Below are 25109 nucleotides of genomic sequence, written 5' to 3' on the forward strand. Positions count from 1 at the left end.
TCATAAAGCCCAGAACTCTTGTTTAGTTCAAAGATATGAAGGCTTTGAGTTGGGTTTTAAAAAAGAGATCAACAATGACTATACTTTATTCGAAGCTTATAGCCCAGGCATCATTAAATGAGAGCTAAAGAGTATGTTTCTTATTTTCTTAAATACCATATATGAAGCTCTGTGTTTTTTGGGGTGAGAAAATTTATTTTTTTATTTTTTTGCACTTCCTTGGGATTTGTCCACAGGCATTCCTTTTTCTGAAGGGATTAATTACATTCATTTCATTAGCATTTATTGAGTGTCTGTGTCAGTGAGAGTGGTTGAGGATGTAGACTAAAAAAGATAATTTAAAAATTAAAATAAAATAAAATAAAAATAAATTACTGAGGAACATGTATTCCAACATGAACCAGCCTTCATTCATTCATTCATTTATTCATTCAGCATTACTAACTACATACTACTGTGTACTTGGTTCATGCAAGATCAGCAATACATACAAGATTTAGTATTGCAGTATAGAATAGCACGTGTGTGTATGGGGCAGGGCAGGGGGTGTTCTGTCTTATACACTTTTTCCATAATCCAAGAAGATGTCTAAGGGAACTTGGTCATGAGTTGATGTTTCAAAAAATAGAGCCAACAAAGAGGCATATAAGATAAGGAAATGGCTCCAAAAATGGAAAATTTGAGGCCACAGGTCTCAAAAGGACTAGAAAAATGTGTAGCAGGTAAATTGAAATTGGAAGGATGCCAGTAGAAAAGTACGGTAGAGGCTAATTATTGGGATTTTGAACCTGATGTGACTAATAAACCTTAATGAGGATGGGGAAAATGGTCTGACGATGACCTTTCTAGCGGCTTTCAAGTTGAGCTTTTTAGAAGAATTGTTGAGTATGTCATACAATAATATTTTTAAAAAGGAAACTAGATTGGGATGAGAGGTGTTTCTGTAGTTTTGTAGGAAAAAAAAAAGTTAAATGGAGAAATATTGTGTCAGAAGATGAAGAAAGACTTAGCCAGCCAATGAGAGGTTTACAACTCTGCTCATAAGCATTGGTGGTACCCTTTGTCTACCAAAATCTAATGCTGTAGCCTAGCATTCAAGGATCTCCACTACTGGGACCCAGGCTCCTTTTCAATCCACCTTCAACAATGCCACAATTTGTCAGAAACCCTGAGCTCCCATCAGGCTTTTATCTGTGAGTTATATGTTCTCTGTTTCCCTCTTTCTTCTTTTCACACTTTATCTTGTGGCTTAGAGTGTCTTTTCTCTTTACGCCATACTGTCCAGACTCTGTACATGATTTAAGGCCTTGTACCTGTTTAAGACCTGTCCTGTCTCTCCAATTGAATATATTATTTCCCTTCCATGACACCATTTTCCACTCGATTAGTATTCTTTAAGCCTCTCTTCCATTTTCTGGTAGACTATAAACCCCTCGACAGTAACACCCAGGAGTTCTTTCCACAGCCTTGCAGAGTGCCTTGTACATAAACAAAACTCAGAAATATTTGTTGAATGAATGAATGACTGTCCAGGAAGAGCAAGGCAGAAAAGTCCCAAAGAAAACCTAGGATTTGCAAAAATTCCAAGGTACTATTTTTAGGGGATTAAAAAAGAACTGAAATGGGAAAATCATATGCAGAAAGCACATGAAAGAAAAGATGTAGTTTTTACTACTCATTCATTCATTGATTTACTTAACAAATATATTTAAGCACCAAATAGCTTAGGGGAAAGTTCAGGGACTGAGCATTATGGAGTAAATGCTATGAATGGGTTAATCCCATGTGTTATGAAAGTAAATGTTAGCAGGGAGTGCTTCCCAGAGGAGACAATATCAAAGCTGAGACCTAGAGAAATAGTAGGAATATACCAGATTAAGAATAGAGGGAAGGTAAATAAGGTCCAGAGAACAACATGTGCATAGACTGTGAAGCATGAGATATTATGGAGCATTTAGGGACTATAGGGAGTTTAGTTTGATTGGAGATGAAGTGTGGACAAGAGGAAGAAGGGGCCAGGGAGGCAAGTCAAAGCAAGTGTTCGAGAGCTTTCGACAAGACATTTATATAGAAATGTTTTATAATCTGTAGATAATAAAAAAATTATTAGGATGGAATCAAGATTGTCAAAGGTTTACTGAAGGATATTTTTCATATACTCATATTCAAAGTTTACAGTCTAGAGACAAGAAGATATCCCAAACTAAATCAAGTGGGAACTTGGTGCTGAAAGTGGAGAAATGGCCACTGCCTCTCAATTTTTCCAGCCGTTTATCACTTAATACCACATCTGTTTAGATGACGGTCAAAAAAGCAGTTCTGCAGTTGCACATGTACAGTAAACTTCACTCATTTTTATCCTGAATATTGGGGATCTGTGACAAGTCAGACAAGAGTAAGGCTAAAGTTGGTCATTGTACTATTATGTCCTCAAAAGGATTGATAAACCATTAATAGTCCCAAAATAAAGGAATCATATAAATTATTTATTTACTAAACAGAATTAACTATTTCTAAGCATCTTAAAGGCACCTATTTAATGTAAAAATAAGTTGTTGCTTATCAGTTTATTCTGGCCTGTTTAGTAAATTGAGTCCCTTAAAGCCCAGGCCTATGCAAAGATTCAGCATAGTTCTAACAATTCTACCTACTAGAAAGTTATAAAACTAGAATTTCTCTTTCACACCTATGTAGATGGCCTGAGGTTTTATTGAAATCTTAATTTTCTACAACAAATGAGATACTTCATCTGCATGATTGGGGAGAATCAGAATGTCAACGATGCAATACACTTTTGGTTTGTTTGTTAAAACAAAATTATGTCATGGAACCAAGATAGTCTTTTAAAAAGGAGGTTCATCCACACAGAATAGGAGGCATGATCATGCAAGGTCAATTTCCATTCACTTTACAAAGGAAAACAAAAACAAGCAGCTTCTTTCTTTCTCATTAGTTAATGTATTGTAAAAGAATCCTTTTTAAAGATTTCAAATTTGGGGCACCTGGGTGCCTCAGTCCATTAAAGCATCCGACTTCGGCTCGGGGCATGATCTTACGGTTTGTGAGTTTGAGCCCCACGTCAGGCTCTGTGCTGACAGCTCAGAGCCTGGAGCCTGCTTCGGATTCTGTCTCTTCCTCTCTCTCTGGCCCTCCCCTTGCTTGTCCTCTGCCTCTCTCTCTCTTTCTCTCTCTCGCCCTCCCCTTGCTTGTCCTCTCTCTCTCTCTTTCTCTCTCTCTCTCTCTCTCTCTCTCTCTTTCTCTCAAAAATAAATAAACATTAAAAAAATTTTTTTAAAGATTTCAAAATTAAGGTTACAACAAAATTATACAAGCTGTGGTTTTACATTACTAATCCATTTCCACCAAATGTTATTCTGGTGAAACTAGAGTTTCTCTTTCACGCGCACTGGAAAAAGTTAAACTCTCCAACTTCCTATATTAGGCCCCATGGGTTTTAGAGAAAATATATGGTCCCACATTCAGCAGATAAAAGAAGTAAGGGGCTTTTCTAAATTCACAAAGCAAGGGCCACCCCACAAGTCATTAAGAGATGATCAGATAAACAATTCTCCGTGTGGAAGCACAGATATTTGAGATGGGAGGAGAGTGGGAGTGGATTGCCCCAGTGTTCAAAGATGCAGACAAATTTTAGTAGCATCTGACTTTTCTCAGTGAACTGATAGCCATTGAAACCAAATATTTTGTCCCTACTATCTGTTCAACTAGGAGGGATAAATTCCAAATAGACCACGAAGGCTGTATTTTTTCATCCTTGGCAGATACTTAAACATGTTTAAGGAAATAATATAAAATGCAAAACACAAGATCTTATGTGGACACTGACCTGTTGAATCTGTGCTTGGAATAAACATAGTTCTTGGTTTCCCTGAACTATCTCTTGGGAAACTGTGCCTCTCCATGTTTTTAAAATACTCAGAAAAGTTACTAAAATTACTGTGTTAAAGCATTGTGACCCAGTTAACATTGACTATTTGACTTTTCTCATAACAAAGTATTAAGAAAAATAAATAACCTAAGGGCTAGGAGAATTATTTTATTAAGGGCTGAAAGCTGGTCAAACTAATGGTACATTAAAATTCCAGAAATCTGTGCTATATGGAGCAGGGCAAGGGAGCCATTTGCTTTGGCAAAGTGACAAAGAAGAAGTTCATTATGAAGATTTCCTCTGGTTCCTACACATCAGACATTGTGTCATTCCAAATCATAAATCCACCAGTTGATCAGTGACTTTCACACAGAAATCGAGGGTGCAAAATACTTCTTCCAAAGTTGTTTAAATGAGATAAAATTCAAGCAAAAGTGGAATTCAAGAAACTCCATCATGATTTAAAGTGCAGGAATGGAACTTCACAATGGCAAACCAAATTTGGCAGGGACCCAGATTTGTTATTGCACATTGATCCAAATCACCCGGGCTACTCCTATATGCTGTGAGGCTCAGAACCTGCACTGTCCTGACAACTCAGTAAAGATGTCTGTCTAAGCACAGCAGAGGCTAAAGGAGAAAAAGGATATTGTAATGAAGCTTTAAAAAATCTCATAAAGATTAGGTAGAAAATATAAAAATTAGAGAAAGATGAATGAAGGAATTAAAACACAAAAGTAAATGTTGATATGCCTTCATCTATGTTTTCTTGATTAATAAATGCTCTCATCCATTTTTAAATCATCTAGATTGTTGATTCGCTTACATTCAAAGGACCAATAAAGAAAAATTTTATAAATAAGCTAGTTTATAAATGTGATGTCAAAGAGTATATATATTTTTCTTCATATATTTACCTTGCTTATCAGATTTAGAAAATAAGAGAGTCCTCTGGGCTATTGAAGGTACTATATTTCAAACCCTATTCAATTGAATTTTTACTGGTTTTCTTAAATTCATCGGGAAAGTACCAATTTCAGACGATAATAAAGGACCAAGTCTCAATGAACTGGTCAAACCCCAGCCTTAATATTGGAAGCAGAATTTATTAGAAAAATAAATTTTAACTATAGGAAGTGTGGTAAACTCTTTATGTGTATATCTTAGTACTGACTGATATACAAAGCATAGGTTTCTAAAATGGAAAAATACCCAATTTTCAGAATTCATATGAGGACCTACAATGTTATTGTTAATATTAAAATTTTCAGTCTCTAGTTCCTCAACTGAAAATGGAGGCTTTTTTTTAAAGTTTTTTTTAATGTTTGTTTATTTTATTTTTTTTTTTTTTTAATTTTTTTTTTTCAAAGTTTATTTATTTTTGGGACAGAGAGAGACAGAGCATGAACGGGGGAGGGGCAGAGAGAGAGGGAGACACAGAATCGGAAACAGGCTCCAGGCTCTGAGCCATCAGCCCAGAGCCTGACGTGGGGCTCGAACTCGCAGACTGCGAGATCGTGACCTGGCTGAAGTCGGACGCTTAACCGACTGCGCCACCCAGGCGCCCCAATGTTTGTTTATTTTTGAGAGACAGCGTGTGAGCAGGGGAGGGACAGAAAGAGAGGTACAGAATCCAAAGCAGGCTCCAGGCTCTGAGCTGTCAGCACAGAGCCCGATGTGGGGCTTGAACCCACAAAGCGCGAGATCGTAACCTGAGCCAAAGTCAGCACTAAACCGACTGAGCCACCCAGGCACCCCTGAAAATGGAGGTTTTACCTTTAAATTTTAAATAAATGTGTCAAGAAAGACCACGTTTCACTATTCCCTGGCCACATGGTAGTGAACCTTGACTTTCAAGATAACAGAGGACAGTCTAACCAGATCTAAGTATAGAAGAAAATTATCTGAGGGAAAACGCAAACTTATACTTAATTTGACTAATCAGAGCAGTACAATCAAGAACGAAAATGTCAATCAATGGCATGAAAGAGTCACAAAATGATCATCCACTAGTCTCTGCAAAAGTCACACTCCTTTTAGGTCAAAGTGCAGTTTTCATTGTCAATTTTCAGGAAGAAATGTAAAGATAGCAAAGATGGTTAAGAGCTACTTTTTTAAAACTAAAGATTAAATGAGTGAAATCAGGAAAGATGAAAGCAATGGGGTTTTTAGAGAACAGAATTTCAACAAAATTTACTTGCTTACTCTCTTCAGGCATATATAGCAGGCTGACTTTTGGTAATGCCATATGATAATTCTCTAGGCACACGGAGGATAAAATCAGGTAAGATTGATTCTCCTGAAGGTTAAATAGTTTGGTTTGCAAAGAAGGAAGAATTCCTTAACCAGTCAGAATACTAGAAAGGTTGATGAGCAAAGTTGCAAAATCTCTGTCTAGGAAGTCTTTGAAAAGCAAGTACATGACTCCATTCTGGAATATTCTAATTTTATCTCTTAATAATTAGAAGTTGGATAAATTCCATAGTTCTTAAGGTTTATACTTATAAAGTACTTATAAATATTTATTTACTTGACTAATTATATTTGCCAACATTCCCCATTACTCCCACAGAAACAAAATAAAACAAAACATATTTCCCAAAACATAGATTTCTGAAGGAGTCTACTCTCTCCTTAATAGCTATGTGTTTCCCCAATAAAATAATACAGCATTTAATACCCAATCTCCAGTATAATTAACCACCTATGATTTTAACTTTTTAACTTTCCTTCTAGTAAGCATGTCTACAAGGTAAGTGGACTGACTACCTGAGGCTAATTGCTATTTCTCAAATGCGTTCTGCTTCTCTTGCCACCATTGCCAGTGCTTTTAATGCCATTTATCTCATCTCTGCTGTTGAAAGCACTGTCCTTCAAGACAGTATATCCCATGTCCTGTTCTGGACTTGGAACATATAAACTAACCTGCCTAGATCATAATCTACCTGTAGACATAGGCTGTCTCCCCTGCAGTGTCTGGCATGGTAATTATGCCATAATAGCCCTCACTGAACTACTTTACTTAAAGTATGCTGGACCAATAGCTAAAGTCTTGTGTCACAATCAGACCAGCTAGGTTCGTGTCTGTAACACACAAGTCCCCAAATCTGACTATTTACAAGCCCATACTTCAGCTAATTTCTCGTCCTGGGTTTGGAGTTGGGCTTCCTCTCTCATACCAAACTTCTTGCGGAGGTCCAGAAGGTTCTAAGAGCAACAAGTGGTTTTCTTCCCAAACACAATCAGTATGCAGAGCAGCCTGCAGTAACCCCTCTACGTGGGGCCTCAGTACTGGGGTGACATTCAAGGTGCAATTCCCACTCTCAAGGGACAGACAACCTAGCAGATGTGGCCTCATAACATTTCTTTGGGAAACATATTTATTATGCACCTACCATGTGTCAAACACTGTGCCATGTTCTAAGGATAATTTAGTGAACACATAGTCATTTACATTGTACTTGGGATGGAGATGGACAATAAACAAAATAAATAAGTTATAAAGTAAAGGTGAAAATTGTAAGTGCTAGCTAAGTGGGAAAAAAGGCACAGAAGGAGTATAGACAGACACAGCTAGGGGAGTGGCAGGAGGCAGAAAAAATTTTAATTTAAATAAGATGGCTAGGAAATGTGATATTTGAAAGAAGACTTTAAGAAACAATTCCTTTGACATGAGATTCCTGTTGAAAATGCAGCAGATTTCACCCTCCTTGTGGGATTTTCTGCACCCTTCCTACCATAGTGCTGTTTGCTATGTGATATTGATCTGGCTTCTGTCTCCAGTGAGAGGATAGTGCCCAGAGCAGTGTTAAGGTTCTGTCTGCAGGTTATTCTCAAGTTCTGAAATATAGGGAGAAAAGAGTGAAGCCAAAGAGTCCTTTTTTGGTGCACTGACAGAAAACACAGTGATGTTCATTACTTAGAACTCTCCCCAGGGATTAAGCGTGATTAAATAGCCCCAGTTTACTAAAATGATAGGGCTTCACTACCAAATACACACGTCAGACAGTTGGCATCCCATTTTTGTAGTGTTTCACGAGCATCTTTAGCAAAGCTAACAATGTAGGCCTGGATTGCTTTCTCCCTAGAGACGCTACACATCTCTCCAACTTGCTGTGTGCACATTGATTTCAAAAGGAGCTTTGCACTCACAAGAAAAACACGGAGGGCTTAATATGTGACCCATGGTTTTTACAGCCACACTATTAAAAAAAAGGGACGAAACTCAAAGCATTTTCACATTGACAGGAATTGGCTGTTTTGACAAGGGAAAGTCATGGCATAGGATTTTTTAGATAAATTAACAGAATGAAAGTGCTAAATTAAAATTGCAACATTGATTTCCTTTTTAGCTCAGCTGTGCATTATATAAAAGGGTCAGAGGCAGGATTTATTATGGGCGATGAGTCTCTGTCGTCCACTAAGATAGACCAGTGTATAAAATAAAGTTGTCCGTTTCAGACACCCTTTGTCTCCAAGGAAAGCTGTCTAGGAGGCCCACGGGTGGCAAAGGCGCTGAAAGGAAATGGAAATTGATAATCGGTCCTGTTAGGCTGATTCTCTGCATGTTCAATTCATATCCTTTTGAAAAGAAGAGATTAAGATGAAACCTCATTGAGGAATACACATTTTGAAGAAAATAGAAACAAAGGTTCTGCGAGGCTATTTCAGTCGGTGTCAAATGTGAGAACAAGGCGACGCAAACTTATATGAAGAAAGGGCATTAACAAAATCCCCAGACAAAGAAGAAGCTAATAGCAAATATATGCAGCCGCCTTTGTGGATGCTCACAGGAGAAGTGGTACAACTTGATTTACAAAGGACCTGGATAATTATTTGTTACTTGGAGCCAACCCTGCTTCTCCCTCTGCAGAGCGCGGGCACTGACCATCTGCGTGTCTTAGTTTTGCTTTTGTATGGATGAGAATTAGCCACATTTTTGTGGCTGGTAAGCTTTGCATGAAGAGATGTTTGAAGCACTGGCTTTGTTTTGTTTTAAATCTTTAAACTGTTCCCTCAGCTTCAGTCATAGGATTATTGCACATCTAACCACAAATAAATTGAAATATCAGCCGAAGAGAGCGCATGTTGCTCACTGATGGAATAATGGACGGCAGGTGGTAGAGGGTTTTGTTTTCAGAAAAGCACAGGAGGCTAGAAGTGACAAGAGCGATTCTGAGAGAGGGCTGAAACTGTCAGGATGGAGTCATGGGGGTCAGTAGTTCCTGAGCTGACCTTTTTAAACAAACCCTGAGACGACCTTTCACTGCGTCCTCACAGCAGTAGAGCATTCATGCCAGAAAGGCTGCCCCTCCCTCCAGATATTGAGAGTTTGAACAAAAAGCATATTTTCTATGATAGGGCCCATGTTCAACGCTTCACTCACAGGGTAGCCTGACACTCCCTCTCCTGTCAGCCTGTGACACGCGATCCTAACTGCTCACCTGCTCTGGCATCCACACTAGCATCTGAGCTCTCCCTTAACACCTTTCCGCAGCCTTTGATATCATCTTCCTGTCAAATCATGGAAATCGAGGGACTCAGCAGCAGAGCGGGACACTGGGTGTGCTAATTTCCATGTCATTGCCTTGAATGGTGTTCTAGCACAGAGCTGTTACCCAGAACTCTCACCTGGCTTTTGGGGACACACTGAAGGGCCGAGATGTGTTATCATGGCATAAAATCCACTTCCTAATGTTTGTGAGCCAGAGTTACAGACTGCACAGCATAAGGCTTTCTTTTCAGATACTGTTCTGTCTGGCCTCTATTACATCACCAGAAGTCACCAAAAACAATGCACCTAGTGTGCTTTGTACTGAAGACGTTTTGTTCAAAATTGCCAGTATCTGAAGGCAAAGACCTTTTATCTCCAAAGTCTGGGAAAAACAATGAGGGTTTTCTGCCTTCATCACTAAATAATACTATATTATTAATCTTCCCATTAAAAATGTCTTAAATGATGATAGAGTTTATCTTACATTATGAGGTGTCCGTTATGGGATCTCTGCTCCTCGCTCAGGGCATCATGCAGATACCGGGTTCATCCTGGGACCCGGGATTCCAAAGTCACACACCTAAATTTAGGAACTTCTTTCCCACTCACAACCAACCCAGTCATTTTCTCACTATACTTCAGTCCTCTGGTGACCTGGTCTAAACCACTGAAATGTAAATCATTAAAAACAAACAAGCTTTTTAAAAGTTTTGAAGCAAATTCAAGTGACTACAAAACTTAATATTAGGGTTTTTCCCCCCAGTTTGGCCCTATGTATTTCTCTAATCTTTTGAGCAAGAAATAAGAGGAAATTTTGGTGAAAGATACCTTGGAAAAGACTCAATTTTCGAATCTGGCAGGAAAAAAAAAATAATGTGAACAAAGACCCAGAACCTTAATCTCCTGATCTCCTGTTTCCAGACTTGGTACTCTTTTCAATAGACACAGCCATTTCCCAGTGCTTAAGCAAACAGAGAAACTTAATAAAAGTAGTTTATTGCTGGACCTAATTTTTGATGTCCTCCCCATCCCTGCCCCTTTTTAGAAGCCATGGAATCTATTTTATAAACATCTATTATTAAAATATATTATGTGTGTTTAGGGGCGCCTGGGTGGCGCAGTCGGTTGAGTGTCCGACTTCAGCCAGGTCACGATCTCGCGGTCCGTGAGTTTGAGCCCCGCGTCGGGCTCTGGGCTGATGACTCAGAGCCTGGAGCCTGTTTCCGATTCTGTGTCTCCCTCTCTCTCTGCCCCTCCCCCGTTCATGCTCTGTCTCTCTCTGTCCCAAAAATAAATAAACGTTGAAAAAAAAATTAAAAAAAAAAATAAAATATATTATGTGTGTGTGTGTGTGTATATATATATATATATACATATATATATATTGTATTTTATATACATAGACACATGTATATTTAAATGTTCTATATGCTGGGAAGTTTCTGACTTGAAAAAAATGTCAAAAAAGAGAGACATGGGGGACACCTGGGTGGCTCAGTGGGTTAAGCGTCCAACTTCAGCTTAGGTGATGATCTCCTGGTTTGTGAGTTCAAGCCACACGTCGGGCTCCATGCGGATAGCTCAGAGCCTGGAGCCTGCTTCGGATTCTGTGTCTCGCTCTCTCTCTGCCCCTGCCCTGCTCACGCTCTGTCTCTCTCTGTCTCAAAAATAAATAAAACATTAAAAAAAATTTTTTTAAGAGAGACATGGATGGAACTAGAGGGTATTACGCTAAGCAAAATTAGAGAAAGACAAATATCATAGGACTTTACTCATAGGAGATCTTTAAGATACAAAACAGATGAACACAAGGGAAGGGAAGCAAAAATAATATAAAAACAGGGAGGGGGACAAAAACATAAGAGACTCTTAAATATGGAGAACAAACAAAGGGTTGCTGGAGGGGTTGTGGGAGGGGGGTGGGCACTAAGGAATCTACTCCTGGAGTCATTGTTGCACTATATGCTAACTAACTTGGATGTAAATTTAACAAATACATTAAATTAAAAGTTTTAAAAAAGAAACAAAGAGACATGGAAAAAGCATCTAGGCAAAAGGTTAAGGGCAGGGGGGAAAGAAAAGGGAAAAGAAAGAAGGTGTTTTCACAATGGAACCTGAAGATTATAAAGAAAGCTCAGGATGCCCAAGAAGGGAAGGTTAGCCTGGACTGGGAGGGGAGGCAGTGGATCTACCAAGAACATCTCCTTTTCCTGAGTATCAGCAAGGTCTATTTAGAAATAACCAAAAAAGGAAAAAAGAAGAAGAAAACAAAAAGAGACATGTGAAAAGAAAAGGCCAATGAATAGATAAAACTATCATTATAGTTCAAAAAAGGAAAAGTAAGAATCTACTGTGTAGGAATGAAAACAGAACTGTAACCTCAGAGGAGAGAATTAAAGAATGAATTGTTATGCATGACTCTTTGGCAATAAAGTGTAGAGGGAGGAGGTAATTTCTTATCAATTATAAATTACCAAATTTTGAAAATATATAACCAATAATCACCTAAAGAATTGGAAAGCAGATTTTAAAATTCACCATTCAAAAGATAATAGGAACAAGTAGTTTCACAGCTGAATAGCTGATAATTTTGTCGGAGTTTCTGTTATTTAAAAAATTCCAGCTTAAAAAAGATATAAAAAACTCCCTAATCAATTTATGAAACTTGATCAACTTTACTAACAAAACCAGATAATACTGCAGTAAAAAAAAAAAAAAAATATATATATATATATATATATATATATATATATAGACCATTTTCCACTTAAGAATAAAGGTGCAAAATTGTAAACCAAATAATATTAAAATTGAATCTTTGATATTATAATGAAACTAAAGTTCCATGTAATAGATCCAGATAATGGACTAATTTTGTCTTCTAATTTTCTCTTTATTAACTTGGTAGAATGTGGATAAATCCCAGTATATTCTAGGTTGAATCAGTAGAAGAGAAAGATGATAACAGTGCATGACCTGGCTTCCTCTAGGTGTCCCCTGCAATTATATAGCAATAATAAAGCTTTCACCTATGATTCCGAAGTAATCTTTTAGTGAAGACTGTTCAGGAAAAAAGTCTTTGTTCATCCATACATTCATATATATAGTACTTGAAAGCATCAAATAAATGAGTGACTCTTGATGATGATAAGGCAACCAATAAAAGTTTTATACAGGAAACCTGTAGTGTTAGCACATTGAACCTGTCATTATGCTGCTTTTTATCTTAGGGGACTTAAGTTTCTTGTTCAAGCATCTGTTAGGGTGGATATTAGAAGAAAATAACCCAATTCAGTAATTCATCTCCACTACAAAACATTTCAAGAAAGAGATTGTATACAGAAATGAATTCTGTGACAAAAGTTACCCATTTCTCTCATTTCACACCGGCTGGATATAGCCAGGCCTCCTAAATTAGTGTCTCAGTAAGACACATCATAGCTTCCCTTTAGAAGGTATCCAAGATACACTCAATTTGGGTCTCCTCGCTGAATAGTGAGTCAGCTAGAGAGATCAATGCCTAAAGAATTGTGGGTGCTCATAAACATTGGTTTAACTTAATTGGATCATTCAGATGGAAGATTATCCAGGCTTTCAAATCACTTTACTTCTCCTCTCCATATACTAACATGTGTACAACTGAAACCACTGATTTAAAAATCATTACATAGTGCTGAGCTCTGTCTACTCTATTAGTTTAAATGAATGTACCTCACCTTTAGGACTATCTTCAGAAAAATAGTTAAACCTCAAGGTCCCCAATAATTTACAGTACTAAACTAGATAACCACCCTAGAGACACTCTGACAGAAGTAATGCATTAATTACCTGAAGGGAGGTTTCCAAAACTTGCTGTTAGAACTAAGCATCCACGGACAACACTGATAGTGGTCCTTATTCACACGGTTTTACCCTTCAAACAGCCCTTTGTCTTTGATCAGCGCTAACTAGACCCAGGTCCAGCAGGAAATTGCATGGCACACCAGATTCACCGGGGCTTTAAGTTGCTACTCTTCTCCCTTCTCTACTGAAAGCTTGTCCTGAACCAAGCTTTACCCATGACAGGCCAGCAATAAGAAATTTTATTTGTGCTTATTTCAGGCTTCTTTTTCTGAGTCAGCATCTTCTCTCTGGCTTCATCATGTACAGAAAGATTCTACGGAGAAAAGTTAATTTAATGCATAAAGGCCTTCTATTTTAGGTTGTCAAACCAACAAGCAGTGCACATTTTAACATTGTCAACCACTTTACTTTTAAAAACCTGCTGGGCGCCTGGGTGGCTCAGTCAGTTGAGCATCTGACTTGGGCTCAGGTCATGATCTCGTGGTCTGTGAGTTCGAGCCCCGTGTAGGGTCTATGCTGACAGCTCAGAGCCTGGAGCCTGTTTCAGATTCTGTGTCTCCCTCTCTCTCTGCCCCTCCCCCACTCATGCGCTGTCTCTCTCTCTGTCAAAAATAAATAAACATTAGAAAAAAATACATAAAAAGCTGAGCATCTTTTTCATACAGTACTACAGCCTCTGGGTTTAGGGGCCTTACATATCAATCTTGTAGAAAGCATTCCTTGCATACATTAATACTTGCCAAATATGATTATGGTTCTGCTTCTAGTTTGCAAATACTCCCTTCACATCTAGTTCATCTGAAGTGGGATCAACTAGCAGGTGAAAGATGGGAATATCAGAAACCAAGCATGGACTTTCACTATCTGGGTAGTTACCAGGGATGTGAACTTAAATACACTGTCCAAGCTGTATGAATACTACTCCAAATCACATTAATGCAGAGCAGTAAGGTGACTGCACATAGATAGATACCTGGTAACTTATGCTTCACAACCAATATAAATTCTGCAAAAGTGTATTCCAGCTAGAAGGGTCCATAGGAAGCACGTGTACCATTTGTTGTCTATTGCTGGGGCAGGAGATGTCCGCTTAGCTATGAGCAAAGCATTCTGGGGAATAGAAGGCAGCTGTTTCTTTGGAGCAGTGTGTAGAGGATTAGTTATCACATCCCCTATTAATGTCTTCTCTTTACCATCGGACCATTTCCATACAGAGCTTGCAGACATGCTCCAGAAAGGGTTCATAACATGAACTTCAAACAAAGACATTCAATGATCTGTGTCATCAAAGTCTCCTGTCCTCGGGATTCACTTTACTGCTCCCCATGCTTGGTTTCCTTTCTGCTAAACAGGGGCTAATGACTCTGGCCTTGAGAGACTGTCAGGACAAGGAGGTGAGATAATACAAATCACTCATACGAAAGCCCATTTTTAAATGCTTATGAAGTAGATGTTACCTTTATGGGTCTTAAAAATGTATAAAATCCCACCTTTCACTCTCTCTCACCAATTGTTGTTTACAGATCTTCTAACTCCCTTACAGATACCTTATTTTTCCAATGTCAGGATATTTGCTGCTACCACCTCTAATGAATATATAGTCTTTGTTTCATATTTTAACAAATTGGTTTCATTATCTTTGTGAAACTTCTCCCATTCTCACTGACTTATAAGGACTGGGCTACGAAAGACATCAGTAGCCAATCAAAAATGCTCTTCTTGGGGTGCTTGGGTGGCTGAGTCGGTTAAGTGTCCCGATCGCATGGCTCGTGGTTTGAGCCCCAGATTAGGCTCTGTGCTGACAGGTCGGAGCCTGGAGCCTGCTTCAGATTCTGTGTCTCCCTCTCTCTGCCCTTCCCCTACTTGTGCTCTGTCTCTGTCTCTCTCTCTCTCTCAAAATAAATAAAACATTAACTTTTTTTTTCAAATTGAAAACAATGTTCTTCTTATTTAATCCACAAATGAACCAATCGGAACTTAATGTGAGGGTAACACTTAGCTCTATAGCTCTGTTCTGCTCTGTTCATTCTGTCTGGAAGTACAGAGGATACTTGCCAATAGTACTTGCCACCAAATAGTGCTCTAGTGATGCAGTCTTTTTAGGCTCAGGGATATTCAGAAAACTACAGTTGTTTGGATAGCTCAACATTGCAGGGACAAAGTTTTATTTTGTTTATTTGTGTATAAATATTTTCATATGCATATCTATCTAAATATATATCTTCCTTGAGAAATATAAATGAAAAATAACTCACTCTCTTACAAGCTAGCACTAGAGTTTTAATTCTTGGAAAGTTCACATTACAGTTTAATTCTTTGAGGTATGTTAATATACCAACACCCCATAAGGATGGGCATTTTGTCATATATTCAGAAATAAAAATCTATAACCTCAAATATATAGAGTGCTTTGCTAGAGTGACTGAACATTTCTGATTTGATATATATTTAAACATATTTTAGAATTAGGCCTAAAGTGTGTGCTTAACAAATTTCTGTCAGTTTAGCCATTAAATATGCATTCTCTCACAGCTTAGGTTTGCTTGATAGCTACCATTCTAAATTATGATTTGAAGCTCATATTAAAAAACAACAACAATAGGATAATGATTTGGGCCATAATAATAATTATAATTTTATTCCCACAAAGTTTTTGTACTACTTCCCATTAGTGTGCCATTTAAGTCAATATTTTGTTTAAATAATGGTATACAAGTAAACGTGCTCACTATAGAAAATTAGCAAAAGACATAACTGTAAAAAAGATCACCTCTAATCTCACTACTCAGAGATCCCAATTGTTATGCAGGTAACTGTATACGTATGGAAACAATAATTTCTTAAATTGTAGCACTTCATATACTGCTCTAATGGTTTTTATTTCTCCTAAAAATATATTATGTAAGAATTTTATATACTTCTTATAATCCTTCTAAATATGATTTTCTTTTTAATGACCATCTAAGATTTTGCAAAATAAATGACAATTTAGACAATCTGTTGCTTTGAAATTTTTAAATAATAAAATCAAAATCCATTATGATGAAAAAGAGAGAACTTACTGCAGCCAGTTCTGGTCCTCAAGGACTTTCCCTTCAAACATGAAATGCAAGATCATATGAAAGTCAGAGCAAAAGAAGACCCAAAGCCAGCACCCAGCCTTAATTCTGTGTGTTGACACAAAACATTTTTGAAGGCAAGTGGACAGTGAGTCTCCCCAGATTGTCAAATGTGTAATAGAATCCAGACCACTGTGTAACCAGTAATGGCTTCTTTAGCCATAACTCAAAGACATCCCATTTATACTAGGGTCTTTTTTTCAGTAGTGAATAGATTGCATTTAAATTATAAACTTAGAAAGGAGAGGTAAAAGGATTACTGAGTATGAGAGATAAATGAAGAAAAGCAGTAAAGCCTATGGATTCAGAAGGATAAGTCCCCCAGTTCATCTGACATAAGAGATGGATTACAATGTCTCTGAAGTGGGGGGCAGTTTACTTAGGAATTTAGCAGTAATTTGCATTTAAGGAATCCATTAGTACCATCATATACACACTTCTATCATTGGATGACTAATAGGAATACATGGTATTTGCTTATGATTTTATAGATTCTAATAAAATATGACATTATCTTTTTGAGTCATTCTTATTCAGGGAAAACCTACTTTCCTAGGACTTGGCTGACGTAACCCACATCAACCATTAAATGGCATAATGATGCTGTATCTTTTGACATTGCCTTGTGTATCTTTCTCCCTGTGGCTCATTCTGTCCTAGAAAAAGTATCTCTAAGGAGCAGTGCTTGAATTAATCCCTGCATGCTGATCAACAGAAATTTTTCCTAGAAATAACTAAGTCTGTCAACTGCCCAGGTATTTAGCTCATGCAAAGATGTTCATACAGAAATTCAAGAGGTGAATTGTGCTCTTAAAAAACATTCAGACATTATGGTTTTCTTTGAAGGAATGAGGTTATTTGTGATATTTGCCCCTAGAAACCACCTTAGAAGACATAAATACAAATACATATTTTACATATTCTTCAGTTTAAAAAATTGGCATTACTTAACTTGTAGAGGAGAGATGGGGTGGCGGGGGAGGGGTGGAATGGAATTCAAGAAACAACAGACACCTATGTCAGAGGCATTCAGCTCTGGACTCAACCCAAATCAGAAGCATCCAGTGACTACTCCTCTCTGCCTTTTTCTTTTGGTTACTCACATTGTTTTCTGGCGTAAAGCTGGAAATAGAACAGTGTTTGTTCCCTGCTTTTGTCTGATGATAATTTCGTTGCTGTTGTTTCATATTCCTAAAATTTGGACTCTTATTTACAAATAGGATTTTAGGAATGATGATGTAATTTCCACATAGCATGGCTCTCAGAAAATTGAGATACCATATTATGGCTACTATGAGAAAGAAAGTTAAAAATGAGCCAGTAAGTATTTGATGAACACAGTGCATTTCATCCATTCTAAGACATTCATTTTTTCCAGGATGTCTTGCAATTAATTTATCTTTAAATTAGCAGACTGTGAATGCTTAAAAGTTTTAGTAATATTTAAAAAAATTATTTTGCTTATTATTTTCCTCTTATCATATACACAAAACGTGGTAACATCTTAAATGGGATGAAATACAATGTTGTGTTTTCAATTTGTAGTAGAAAAACATAAAATTACTCATTGGGGAGTACTTGTAACTGGTATTCTAATACATCAACATAGATTCTCTCTCAAACTCCACTAGACAGAGGAAAACACATTCTCTTGGAAAGATCGCTCACAAAAAAATTCAAAATCTCATCCTCATTCTGTTTAGAAAGTCACTTTCTAAAATCTAACTAATGGGACATTGGGCCAAGGTGGATTAATGAATTCCATAGATAATCCCTCAAAACTCAATTTATTCATTGAATTCACTTCTTTCTCTACTAAACATGTTCCCAAAGATTGATGGGTAACCAGATTAATTAATTTGTTACATATCCTTACCCTTCTTTTCTTAGAGTCAACAATGAATAAAATCCAAAGTCAGAAAGAAGTAGCACAAAGATAATCCCTAATCTGAATAACTACTTCTAAATAACAGAGGGCCTACTATGCTTTAAGTCTTTCTATAGAATTCAAATATTAGACTCAAATATGGATGTCTTACATGTATTCATATTTATGTGTGTATACACACAGTAAGCACACACATATTTAATTGCATAGCTCTATGTATTTACAAGGCTTTGGCCATAATGTTCTAAAACCACTTACGAAGGCAAAAATGAACATACTGAAATTTCTTCCTGGGCTACTAGAGATGAGGGGAGAAGTTATTGGGGTTTTCAAATTTATCCTAAAGAATTTTTTTAAATACCCACTGACCTACATTAATTGAAAGAAAACCAGTCAACTACAATTGTAATTGTTATCCTGTCAGGTATTTATTAATAGACAGACGGCTGTCATCTTTGTTAAAATGCTCGAAGTTGACAGAATTTCATTTACATAAATGGGTGGAAAATCCTTTTCTTACTTGTCCAACAAACTGGAGACAAAGTGCCTGCCAATGTTTTAATTTCTTTTTCATGTTCTGGTTAGAGAGTGAGAAGAATGCTTTCACTCCACAGTGTCATGAATATGATAATCTATGGAAATCACGGAAAGCAGGTACTTAAGTTAAGCATATACTGTACTATGGGAATCCCTGATGAATTCAAGTCTATTCTGTTTAGAGAAGATGTTGTTGCCTGTGAAGTGACAGACTGCCAGATGTTCATGAAGTAGCACAGTAATGGGCTCAGATCTTAGCATCTTTCCCCAACCCCCACAGATGACAGCATTTACTTCAGACTACAGAATGGCCTTGCCTTCATTCTTTAAGAACTAGTGTTTACGCTTACTTCTCAACTATCAAATCTTAATTTTCTTAATTTTACTTATTTCGACATGTGAAACATAAAATTATATAACTATGTGAGCAATCCTTACTGTATAGGGTGTAGGTAGTCTAAATGTGAAATAAGCAAATTCTCTATCATGTAAAACATGCTTAATCCATTGACTTCCCTTATAAAAGCTGGGGGAAAAATGGTTTCCTGGAGGGAGGGGGAATGTTTTCTCTAGCATATTAAGCACATAGCAAATGTGCTAAAGCATATGTAAGTTCATAATAGAAAACTATAGCACATCGTGAGGATTTCTGTAATAATGATGTTGATGATAAGGACTAACATTTAATAAGTGCCTACTGTTTACCAAGCTCTGGCTTCATTTTATATACTTTATATAAATTATATAATCCTTACTACAACCCTGTGAAATGTTATTCACATTTTATGAATGAGGCAAGTGAGACCTTATAAAGATAAAACAAAATTTGACCAGGTCAAAAACCTAGTAAATAATGGAACTAAGATTGAAAGCCAACGTCAAAGACTGAACTCTTTATCCTAAATATTCTGCTTCTCATACATTTATTCATTTGAGAATGTACAGCAGGCCAGATATTGTTCAAAGTTCTCGGGAAACATCAGTGAACAAAACTTATGAACATCCTATTCTGGTAGCTCATATCTTCTAGAAAGGATGGAGATACAAAATGAATAAAGAATATGATGATTATCAAAGGGGAGATACACAGAGTATGATCTGGAGGACCTACTTTCCATATAAAGGCCCTAAGACTTATTGGGAACAGCAAAAACACCAGTATGGTTGCAGTGTAGTAAATTAAGAGGAGAGTGGCAAAAAATAAAATTGAAGGGGTAGGCAGGAGCCACATAAGCCTGTAGTCATTGCAAAGCTTTTAGGTTTTATTTTAAGTAAATTGGGAAATCATTTGGAGAATTTTAAGTAGAGGAGAGACATGTTCTCATTTCTATTTAAGATAATTGCTCTGGCTACTGTATGGAGAGTACATTATAGCAAGTCAAAAGAGAAAGTAGTCAGATCAGTTAGGAGTATTCCTGGTGAAAGACAGTGGAGCCTTAGACTATGGAGATGGTGGGAAGTAGAGAGATTTAAGTCGTATGTTGAGGGTGGAGTGTAGTTTTGCTGAAGGATTGGATCTAGAGGTGAAGATAAGGGGAAAAAAATGAATCCAGAATAGCCCTAGATTTTTGGCCTGAGCAAATGGGTCAGCAGTCATTCCATTAACTAAAATAGGGAAGACTGGGGAAAGAATACTTGGAGTGAAATAACAAGGGATCTACTTAAGACATATTAAGTTTGAGATTGCTTTTCAACAATTAATTAAATGTGTTAATTAAGTCACTGGATGTAAGAGTCGGGAGCTCAGTATAAAGAACAGAACTGGAGCTATAAATTTGAAAGCCATAGCTTAAATGATATTTAAAGTCATAAGACAAGATCAAATCATTTGCAAAGGGTATCCTGACAGAGGGAAAGAAAGAGTGTCTACGACTGAATCTTGGATATTCCAACCTATAGGTTTCAGAGAGAAAGATTTACCCGGTAAGGGAGACATAGAAGTGATGTAGGAAAAAGAGTCGGATAGTATTTTAAGAAGGAGGGAAGGGTCCAGGTTGAATGCTACTGAGAGATAAAGTAAAATGAGCACAAAAGTGTGGCCATATGATTTGCAAAATAAAGGTTGTTGGCCCCATCACCACAGCCTTCGTGTGGCTGGGAAAAGAGGACAGATTTCCAGAAAGAATAACTGAGGAGTGAATGGGAGGTAAGGGTGGAAGAACAGACACTATTATCAGTACCTAAGAGAGATTGGAAGGGAAATAGGTAAATGAAAATGCCTGGAAGTGGCTGCAGAGACAAAGAGTTCTTTTATTTGTTTTGTGTATTTGTTTTTAGGATGAGCGGGATTGGAGCATGTTTGTGTGTTAACAGAAATAATAAGAAAATGAGAGTGAATCATGGGATGGTCAGAGATGAAAATTAAAGAATGATCGGATATATGCAAGACAGAGCCCTCAGTGGCTCCTTTGAAAGAACCAGGACACTTCCCATCATAACAGAAGAAAAGATGGATGACAGCACAGATGAGGGGGGTTTATAAAATTTAGAATAGAAAAATTACTTCAGTATTTTAAACTGATAATGTGAGGCAAGAGCCTCAACTGAGAATGAAAAGGAGTGGCAGTTTAGATTTTAGGAGCAAGAAGAAGATATAAAAATGTCACTCGGTAAAGTGAGAAAGCTGAAAAGTGACAGCAGTAACATAGCAAGGCTTGTTGGCACTATTGAGTGCTCACTTGAGGTTATAGTTACGAAGTTGGGGCGGGGAGCAGTCATATTCTGCAGCCACCTTCAGTTTTCAAGTGTAAATATGGAACGACTGAATGATTGGGTTAAACATGGGCAAAGATTTAGCCTGATAACTGCAAGAAAAGGTTAGAGGTTGTCATCTGAGAGGATTTGACCTTAAATGGTCAGATATATATGTATCAATGAGAATTGTGATAAATGTTGAATATGTTTATAGAATTATTTCTTTATGTTTAGTCCCATTACCTTATAAACTACTGTGAACTCCCTGCGGATAGGGATCATAACTGTTTTGCCCCCTATTATGTCTTCAATGCTTACCACGTAGAATGAGTCTTTCTTAAGAACACATTTTATTAGATCTTTTCCTTGGTATCTTCTCTTAAAGTACCAAAAGACACATGGTAATTTTAGGTGAAACAGCAGCCAAACAGCTCAGAAAGGACATGGCCACTCAATATAGAGGAGAAGGTGCTAGGCCGGGAGGTGACAGGTCTAGGTTTGAGTTTGCTCTGCCATTAACTGTTACATGGCACTGGGCCTTGTGTGCTTGCCACATCTGTGGGCCTCAGGTTTCATCAATATTATAATAATTCTGTTATTGTGGAAATTAAATTACATAATATGCAAAAATAATTTCTAAAAGTGTAAGTACAAAACTACGTTATTTAGTTTTAGAGTTTGGTCCTGATGCCTCTCAGGACATATGATATTCAGCAACTGGTTGATGTTTGATGACGCTCAGAAAACTATGTACCGATTATTCTGCTCCAAGCCTAATGGCTGGTTTCTTTGACTACTGTTTTCATTTTGTATTAGCCATTGCCAAACAGGAGGCTTATCTCTGTAATAGGCTATGGCAGTCAAGAGCAGGAGGGTCTAAAGACCTGTAGCATAGACGACCGGCCCTAAGGCCTACATAAAGCCCATAAAGCCCAAATGAATTATTGTTTCCCGAAGCTTAACATTTGATCTAATGCAGTAATTGCCTAGGTTCACACTTGTTCAACAAATGATATTTTTAATAAAATGATATTTTTTTAAGATCTATAGCCTATAAATTTTTTGGTTGTTTGATTTTTTGGTTTTTGTTTGATTTTGTTGTTTGATTTTTACGAATAGGAGAGTGAAATAGTTGGTTGTTATTGTTTTCTTGGTAGAAAACTTTAAACAAAGAACCAAAAAAATACAAAGAAATTATTTGTGTTGTTGTGCTCTAAACCTTTGAATATAAGGTAATTGTTGAGACTGCACCTTAAAATACCTTACTACTACAAATGCTATTAGGCTGTAGGATGTTGTTAAAATTTAAAGTCACTGTTATTATCGGAATTTCGTTTATGTAATATTATGGATGAGGCCAAATATTACTTGTTTGGTCATTAAGCATTAGATGAATCTCATTCTTGCCAAGCATTGTGCATAGAGATAAAGTTTCTTTTTTTTATTTTTTTAGTATTGATTTATTTATTTTGAGAGAAAAAGAGCATGCGAGCAGAGGAGGGACAGAGAGAGAGAGAGAGAGAGAGAGAGAATCCCAAGGTTTCACTCTTAGCACAGAGCCCGATATGGGGCTCGATCTTACAACTGTGAGATAGTGACTTGAACCAAAATCAAGAGTCAGACACTTAACCAGCTGAGCCACCCAGATGCCCCTAGAGAGAACCTTTCTGAACATTTTATATGAAAAGTGTCAGCATTAAGCTGTGACCCCAATGAGGTTAGCAGAAATTTCTTGTCAGTGTAGCTTTTTGGTTGATGTTAATCCTTCATTCATTCATCAAATATTTAATTAAGGCCAACTGTATGCAAAGAACTAAGGGGACGATAAAACAGGTTCAAAAAGTATCCTGTCCTCAGAATGTTTATGATATACTCAGAAAAATAAAAGCATGCATAAGTAATGCTAATATAGTTTAGAAAGTAAAAGAAGAAACAGAGAGGAAAATCCAAAATTTGTGAGGCAGTGACTGCCTTCAGTAGCGACCTAGGTACAGATATGAATTTTATCTTATGGATGTTTGCTAGTGTTTCCATGTGAGCATGCAGAAGCTATTGTTTATGGAGCACTTTGCCACACATATAAAAGATTCTTTCCCATGTTAAATACTCCCTACTAGTATGGTAATTAAATATCTTAGAAAATTCTTTCTTTTCAACTAAAAACTTGTACTTTTCTTTTCTCTCCAATATAAATCTCCTGCTTAGCATTGAAACCCTAAAACTTGACTTTTAAAATGATCATCATTTTTTCCAATGTGTCCTGTACAGTAACTCCAAATAGGGTTTTTGATTGGATCAAAATGTGATATTTTATGCCCTATGCCACACTTTCAGGTAAAAAGGCTTAAAGCAGTCATCCCAGTGTTTCTGTGTAGGAAAATCTCAAGTATCATATTGAATAAATATGGAAAAGACTGATTAATCTCCTACTCTTGCTCCAAATAGAGCCTGAATCCTGAATACATTTTTCATATTTATAGCAGGCCCATTTTCCTCATCACCCTACTTTTCTGTTTTCCTTTGCTTTCATCCCATTGTATGAAGTAATTTTGATTCCATTTTCCCTCATTGGCTTTTGCCCTTGACATTTTATGCAATATTTAGCCATGAAAGCAGTAGCATTTTGAAGGCGAATTTCCAAGGCAAATTATTTCATCCAAGTCTTCCTAAGGCATTGGAAGGACTATAGCTTAGGAAGTCTTTCTTCATGTGAGGCTAGTATTCTGTGACACTTTTATAATGCAGAATACTCATTTTATCTTTATATTGTAAAGATGCAAAATAACCGTACATAAATACAAATTATGTTCACTATAATAAAGTAACACTTAGGTTCTGTATTGGTTTGTAGTTTTCAAAATAGTAAAAGTTGTATTTTAATAATCTATTAGTGCCTTCCTATTTCACACAGTTGTTACGAAGAGCAAGTAGGCAGAATGGTCATTGCTGTCCCCATTGTACACAGATGAAAACTGAGGCCCACATAGGGAAGTGACTTGTCTTAGAGACCAAGTGTGTTCATCTCTGCACCCAAAGACCAGTGATCATTCTGTATATTGCAGTACTTTAGTAGAAAGATTCATTTTCTTCCAACGTCCTGTAACTTTCCACACCAAATAATACCATACATGTGCTTATGTTTTATTCTTACTGACTTGGCACCTTCGTGTCTGACCTCACTAATCTCCACTTCTAATATGCATGTGGTTGATTTTGTATACATAGTGTCTTCAGTGACTTGTAACCAAACCAAATTCTGTAAAGATAATTACAGTGAAGCATTGGTTGTGATCTGTATAGACTCCTCAAATTATGCAGATTATAATAGCCTTCATTTAACAAATATTTTATTTATTTTAATTGTCTATACATTTATTATTATTTCACAATGAGAAGTAGCCAAGATATTTGTGGTTGTACCTTCCACCAGTAAAGCCTGAAACAGTTCATGAACTCACCCAACCTTGGAAGTTTGAAAACATTATTCATATTTTACAGCTTACAAGGACTCAGCATGTTCTGTAAATAGGGAAAGAGTTATAATTTGTGACTCAGTCCAATATTTCATCCACAGACTGTGGATGTGATGCCACCTGGTCATAAACCCTGAGGATTTCTGACTGTGAATTTGAAAACAAAACAAAACAT

The 25109-nt window shown here is 37.0% G+C and overlaps 1 protein-coding gene and 1 pseudogene across 1 annotated transcript in view; one reads left to right on the top strand and one right to left on the bottom strand.

The window, feature by feature from the left end:
- The window catches only part of DPYD (dihydropyrimidine dehydrogenase), an 864530-nt gene that overhangs the window by 801097 nt on the left and 38324 nt on the right, over positions 1-25109 (top strand). The gene's annotated exons all lie outside the window — the stretch shown is intronic.
- LOC125173056 (AKT-interacting protein-like) lies at positions 13380-14468 on the bottom strand (annotated as a pseudogene).

The sequence above is a fragment of the Prionailurus viverrinus genome, chromosome C1, assembly GCF_022837055.1.
Source record: "Prionailurus viverrinus isolate Anna chromosome C1, UM_Priviv_1.0, whole genome shotgun sequence".
NCBI lineage: Eukaryota > Metazoa > Chordata > Mammalia > Carnivora > Felidae > Prionailurus > Prionailurus viverrinus.